Raw genomic sequence first — 7332 nt, forward strand, 5'->3', positions numbered from 1 at the left:
CCCCTCTGACCTCTCACGTTTACTGCAACCTCCATCCACCTATTGCACTTCTTTGCTACTTCTTCCCAGCCCCACCCCCCTCCCATTTATCTCTCCACCGTGGAGGCTCCATGCCTTCATTCCTGATGAAGGGCTTTTCCCGAAACGTCAATTTTCATGCTCCTCGGATGCTGCCTGACCTGCTGTGCTTTTCCAGCACCACTCTAATTTAGACTCTGATCTCCAGTATCTGCAGTCCTCACTTTTGCCAACCCCTAAATATGTCTGGTGAATGTCTTAAAGCAAAACAATTAAGCAGCAGGGTATTAAAACAGGCATAAAACTCTTTAATTGCATGTGAAAACTGTTAATGCTAGTTTCATGTTTGAGTGGAAAATTCCTAATTTTTTGCTTTAACTAATATGATGAGCCACTTTTAGCCAGAAACAAAGGTATCCTTCCCACATACCATATTACAGATACTGTAAGAAGCAGAAAGAATTTTCAGTTACAAAGTACACAATTTTCACAACCATAAGATGTCCCAAAGCACTTTAAAGCAAATTAAGTATTTTTTTTTGAAGTGCAGCTAGTGTTCTAATGTAGGAAATATTATCATTCCTGGTGGACAGGATGATACTTCAAAAATGGGCCTTGTGGGGACAGATCTATAGACCTCTATCTTTACACCTGACATTGCTATCTATGGTAAAAAAAAACTACTGCTCATTGGACATTTGCAGGAACATTTTTTTGCAAAGGGAGTATTAGTATTCCTGAATCGGTAAGAAATGATGAATTTGACAAGGATAACTTGCAACTCTGCAAACCTTTGTAAAACCACCTTTCATAAATATATTTAACATGAAAAAATACAAGCTGAATCTTTCTGCAAGCATCCCTCTTTGATGTAGTAAGTGAAGCTCATGGAGATAAAACCTCATTCACATCATAAGCAATAACAGAGTAGAATTAATTTCACACTGCTCTGGTAATATTTACCTGTCAGAAAACACAGAAGAAATTTGATAACATCTTTAATACTTATTTCTTGCAAAACAAAAATGAAATGAGAGTTACTTTTAAGGTTCAACAAAGGCAATTACAGAAGACAACTGATCACATTGACAAGATGTTCTATTCTGCCCATAGAAGTGCCCTGTTTCATGTGAGTGTTATCTCATTGCTATGAACAGTTGTAGCTGCTAAGAATGGGCAATGTTATAACATTTATGCACATTTTTAATTTCATTTTGTAGGATCATAAAATTTCCTTAGAGCTTTAAAATGAGTCAAGTCACAAGATTTTGCTTTAATACAGATTTCTGTTATATAGAAGTATAGCATTAGTAATTATCAGCGCTATTCTTTGATAGTGCGGTGGTTGGTAGGTGAGGAGAGGATAGTGATGTTAATGGTTATGAACCTGCTGATGGTCATGGAATTAAGCAGCATGTAAAATTTATGCTGCCTTATGGTGTTTGTGATGGGAATGTATGATAGATGTGGTTGTGTGCACAATCAAGAGGGGGCCTTAAGGGTGCGGATTAAATGGGGCGTTAAGCTATTAAAATCTTTTAAAGAAGGCCTCTTCATAAAGGAAACTGCATTGGTAACAGAAGGCTACTGTTGAAAATCTAAACAAGGAGCTGGAACAGCAAGACAGAGAGGTTGCCACCAGGTACACAGATGGGACATTGGAGGCATTAACAACTAAGGAGAGCAGGAGAAGAAAAGCCATGTTTTTCTGGGATGCTGGAATATCCTGAAGCCAGGGTCCTTTGAAAAAGAGGGGAGCAGGTGGCAAAAATTTTCAATGCTTAAATTCAGGCCTGAGACCGAGCATCAGTGTTGAAAAAACATTTAATGACTCTCCACATATGTTCAAATTCAACAAATCCATCTGCATACACACTGCCTACCCACTAAACCAACAATACCGCTAACTCCCTTCACTAATACAGTGTTACTCACTACCACTCAGGATTCACACACTTCAACTGACACACACACGCCTTTCAAACGTTCCAACCATGATCCATCCCTCGCCATCTCCACCATGCTCCAGCTGCTCAGTTACAGCAGAGGTATTAGACATATTCCCACATGAATTTCTATAAGCCATCCATAACAGGAGGGGGCAGCAGAGAATCAGTAGCAGGAAGACATGCCTTCATCTACTTAGCCAAACAGAGGGAATGATGCTATGAATCATAGAGCCAGCTGCAACAGCTTCTGTGAAATTCAGCATCACCAAGATCATCAAAAATGGCAGGTCATGGTGTTATGCACCATTTCAACTCCCCTCTCAACTCAACCGGAATGCATGAAAAAACAGGAACCTTTTGGTTTTCTCTCCAGCCCCTCACAAACCAACCTTCACCTTCTGCTTTGGTTTCCAGTTCTGCCTATTTATGATAACTCTAAAGTTTGGTCTGAACCTATCCACATGGAGAAATGGTAATACTTCACAATTTTTCTTTTAATGATTTATTCTTTCAGTGATAAATACATTATCGTCACTACTCTGCTCCCTGTAGGTGAGAACTGTCTTTACAATAGTTACATATCATCAAAAACTTACAAAATACTCTTTCTTGCTGTTCTGATTAGGTTCCCTGCAGTGTGGACGCAGGCCCTTCAGCCAAACAAGTCCACACTGACCCTCTGAAGAGTAACCCACCCAAACCCATTTCCCTCTGACTAATGTACTTAACACCATGGGCAATTTAGCACGGCCAATTCACCTGACCTGCACAGGTTTGGATTCTGGAAGGAAGCCCACATAGACACAGGGAAAACATGCAAACTCCAATCAGACAGTCTCCCAAATGCTGTAACTGAAGTTGGGCCTCTGGTGCTATGAGGCAATAGTGCTAACCACTGAGCCACTGTGCCATTCTTTTAAGTGAAGTCATTACATGACACTGAAGTGCTGACCTTGTCACCTTTGAGCTGCACACATTCCTTTAACTTTTAAATTGCTGCTTCTGAATAGTTATAGCTTTTGCTGCTGGTGTTCCAGCTTAGTTGTCTTACTTTAGTTTATCCAATTCCTTTGCTAAATGTACTTTCTGAGAGCTCTGTACTGTGCAGTGTTGCCAAAACTGTTGGCTGTTGCTTTTTGTCTTATCTGCTTGAAGTGTTACTAATATCTGCCACAATCAATTTTGCTATCACTTTGACTCCTGAAACAAACATTTCTTAAAACTACAAAAAACATCACACCTGTGACAAAGATTGCGGCAAAATCTCTCCCCAAATCAATGTCTTCTCATATGTTGTAATCAGCTTGGAGAAAGTGAGGACTGCTGACGCTGGCGATCAGAGTCGAAGAGTGTGGTGCTGGAAAAGCACAGCCGGTCAGGCAGCATCCAAGGAGCAGGAGAATCGACGTTTCGGGTATAAGCCCTTCATCAGGAATGAGTGGGTGGCCTAATGGAGCTGACAGATAAATGGGAAGGGGGTTTTGGCTGGGGGCACGATAGCTAAGATGCGATAGGTAGATGAAGGTGGGATGATGGTGATAGGTCGGAGTGGAGGGTGGAGCAGACAGATGGGAAGGAAGATGGACAGGTAGGACAGGTCAAGAGAACAGTGTACAGTTGGAAGGTTAGATCTCGGATAAGGTGGGAGGAGAAGAAATGAGGAAACTGGTGAAATCCACATTGATCCTGTGTGGTTGGAAGGTCCCAAGGTGGAAGATGAGGCATTGTTCCTCCAGGCGTTGGAGGCTAGAGTTTAGCAGTGGAGGAGGCCCAGGACTTGCATGTCATTGGCAGAGTGGGAGGGGGAGTTAAAGTGTTTGACCACAGGGCAGTGGGTTGTCTAGTGTGTGCATGCCAGAGATGTTCTCTGAAGCATTTCACAAGTTGGCGTCCTGTCTCTCCAATGTAGAGGAGACCACATCGAAAGCAACAGACATAGCAGATGATGTGTGTGGAAGTACAGATAACCATTTCTGAAGATTTTGGTTTTGCTGTAGGTCATGGTTGTCCTTGTCAGGTCCAAATTGTGATGGTCTGAATGTTGTCCGGAGTCAGTTCTGTAGGCAGGCACTAAGGATGGAGATGTGGCTATGGTAGCGAGTCTGCTTCAGGACATGGCTGAAGAGCTTCAGGGTAGAGGAGATGACCTGAGAAGTGCAGTGGGAGAGACTCATTGAGATTCTTGTAAAGGGAGAAGGAGAACTTTTTCAAGATAAGCATCCTTGGAAGAAGCATCGCAGTAAGGTTATAGTCAACTTGGAGAAAGTGAGGATGGTAGATGCTGGAGGTCAGAGTCGAAGAGTGTGGTGCTAGAAAAGCACAGCTGGTCAAGCAGCATCCATGAAGCAGGAAAGTTGTTATTTTGAGTATAAGCTTTTCATCAGGAATGAAGGGGTGGCCCAAAGGGGCTGAGAAATAATTGGGACGGATCGGGTATGGTGAAGGTAGCTGGGAATGCAATAAGTAACTGAAGATGGGGGTGAAAGTGATGGTTGAAGAGGAGGGTGGAGGGGATAGGTGGGATGGAAGATGGACAGGTAGGACAGTTCAAAGGTGCGGTACTCAGTTGGAAAATTTCATCTGGGATAAGGTTGGGGGAGAGGAAATTAGGAAACTGGCGAAATCCACATTGATCCTGTGTGGTTGGAGGGTCCCAAGGCAGAAGATGAGGCATTGTTCCTCCATTCATCAGGTGGATAGGAGCTGGCGGTGGAGGAGGCTGAAGACTTGCATGTCCTTGGCGGAGAAGTGTTCGGCCACAGGCTGGTGGGGTTGTTTAGTGTGTGTATCTCAAATGGTTACCTGCACTTCCACACATGTCATCTACTGTATCCGTTGCTTTCGATGTGGCCTCCACTACATTGGGGAGACAGGATGCCAACTTGCGGTATGTTTCATAGAACATCTCTGACATACAAGCACTAAGCAACCCCATTGCCCTGTGGCTGAACACTTTAATACTCCTTGGATGCTGACTGACCGGCTGTGTTTTTCCAACACCACAGTCTTCGACTTTTATATTTTGTAACAATATCATGTTCAGATACATGAATGGTGCATTAATACTGTTACGATTCCTGAAGATATCATCAAATTATGTTTGGGGGGGGTGGGCAGTAAATTTTTTAAAATGTAAAGATCCTAGGTACTTACTAAGAGTATCAAGCCAAATGATCCTACGGTTTTCAATAAACAATTAAAAGTTTATAATCTATAACATACATAAAACTTATATATTAGCATTCAGGATTAACATGAGGTAAATACTGGTTAATAGATGAACTGTGGTAAAATAGGCCATAGAACAAATCAAAGAGCAGATATGGTTAAGACAGGCCCCATCCTGAGGAGAGTGCAACTGTGCATTACCAAATCTCTTTAAAACATTGGCTTTCTTAAGAGGGATTCAAAATCTTCACTTTGATGGTTTTAGAATGTCCTTCAACGTAGCATGGTTATGGATGGCCTCAGTAACAACTCACATTTCAGTCATTCATTCTCTTCTCTGAAGCCATGGTTCCCCAGGACTCATGGAGATTCCACCTGGCCATCTAATTTCTGGCAAAATGTCAGCTTTTATGAAACAGTAGCATTGGACCAGATTTTCTCACAGCACTCAAAGGGGGTTCTAACCAGGTTCTGCAGTTATGACTGCAGCATAACTTCTATATCCTTGTACTACTATTCTCTAAATATAATGACCAGCATTCCATTAGCTTCCTTCATTAATTGCATCGCTTGTTGTGGAAATTTAAATATCTGTGTACCTGTAGCCCCACATCTCTTTGGATACCCATTGTATTTAAATTCATACTATCTAGAAAGTACACCTGATCTATCCTTTATGGATAACCTCACACTTGCTTTTGTTGAGCTCCAACACCACCCCACCCACCCCAGTTTTGCCCGTTCACTAGTTTTCCATTGTAATTTTAAGCTATTATCTAAATTGTCTACTATGTTACCGAACATTGTGTCATCAGGAAATGTGGATACATGACTTTTAATGTGATTATCCAAGTCGTTAACACATAATGTGAATAATTGAGGTTTTAACACAGATCCTTGTGGGATACTACTGGTCACATCCTGCCAATTCAAATACCTGACCATTATCCCTCCATTCCATCATCTGCCCCTCAACCAAATTTCTAGCCCATCATTAATTTGCCCTCACTTCCATGGGCTTCTGTCTTGATTCACAATCTCTTATGTGGGACTTTATCAAATAACTTCTGGAATTTGATATAAATAACATCTATAGAAATTCCCCTTTCCATTATCTTAGTCACGTCTTCAAAATGAGGTTTGTCAGGCATGACCTACCTGTTATGAATCCATGCTGGATCTCACTGATTAGCTGAAAGTCTTTATGGTGTTCAGTTATCGACTCCAACAGTTTCCCACCACTGATCTTAGACTAATAGCTCTGTACTTTCTTGCTTTTCCACCTTCACTCTTCTTAAAAAGTGAAAGACATATGCAATTTTCCATTCCAGATGGATAACTCCTGCATTTAAGAGACCAAACTTCCTGACAGTATTCTTGGGCTTGCTTCCAGTCACCATCAATTAAATGGCCTGTTTGATATTTAGCTAGTTTCTTTCATTAAGCTGTCGAATGTAGATGAACGAACTTCCTCTTCTGAAATGAGTTACATCTTGCTGTGTAGTTTAATTAACTATAACTCTTGCTTGAGTGCCTGTATGTGTCTTTCCAGATACATATCCTGTTGTATAGTCTGAGTTAAAAAAAATATATTCGAGGCAGCATCTCAGCAATTTCTTGAGAATTCAAGAGTATAACATTCCTGAATGAGAATTCAAGAGTCTGTGGTCTGTTAAAGTCCTAAATTGTAGCCCAGTCACAATTTTTTTTCACAGGCCTATGATGTGTTGATTTGTAACATAATTCTATCTATGTCACAGATCTCTAGTGAATAAGTTGTTCTCTTCGTGCAATCATCTTGAATTTGTAAATGTACTACTCCCAGCTTAATAGTGGATGCATTTGCTGCCACTATTAGTGAACATTTTGGATTGAAACATGCTAATGTATCTCAGGAAACATGGATACTTTTCAATCTTCTTGGATGCCTTTTCTTGTTTTATAAGAGATAAAAACAATGACTGCAGATGCTGGAAACCAGATTCTGGATTAGTGATGCTGGAAGAGCACAGCAGTTTAGGCAGCATCCAAGGAGCTTCGAAATCAACGTTTTCGGCAAAAGCCCTTCATCAGGAATAAAGGCAGAGAGCCTGAAGCGTGGAGAGATAGGCTAGAGGAGTGTGGGGGTGGGGAGAAAGTAGCATGGAGTACAATAGGTGAGTGGGGGAGGGGATGAAGGTGATAGGTCAGGGAGGAG

The sequence above is a fragment of the Chiloscyllium plagiosum genome, chromosome 4 (assembly GCF_004010195.1).
Source record: "Chiloscyllium plagiosum isolate BGI_BamShark_2017 chromosome 4, ASM401019v2, whole genome shotgun sequence".
NCBI classification, from domain to species: domain Eukaryota; kingdom Metazoa; phylum Chordata; class Chondrichthyes; order Orectolobiformes; family Hemiscylliidae; genus Chiloscyllium; species Chiloscyllium plagiosum.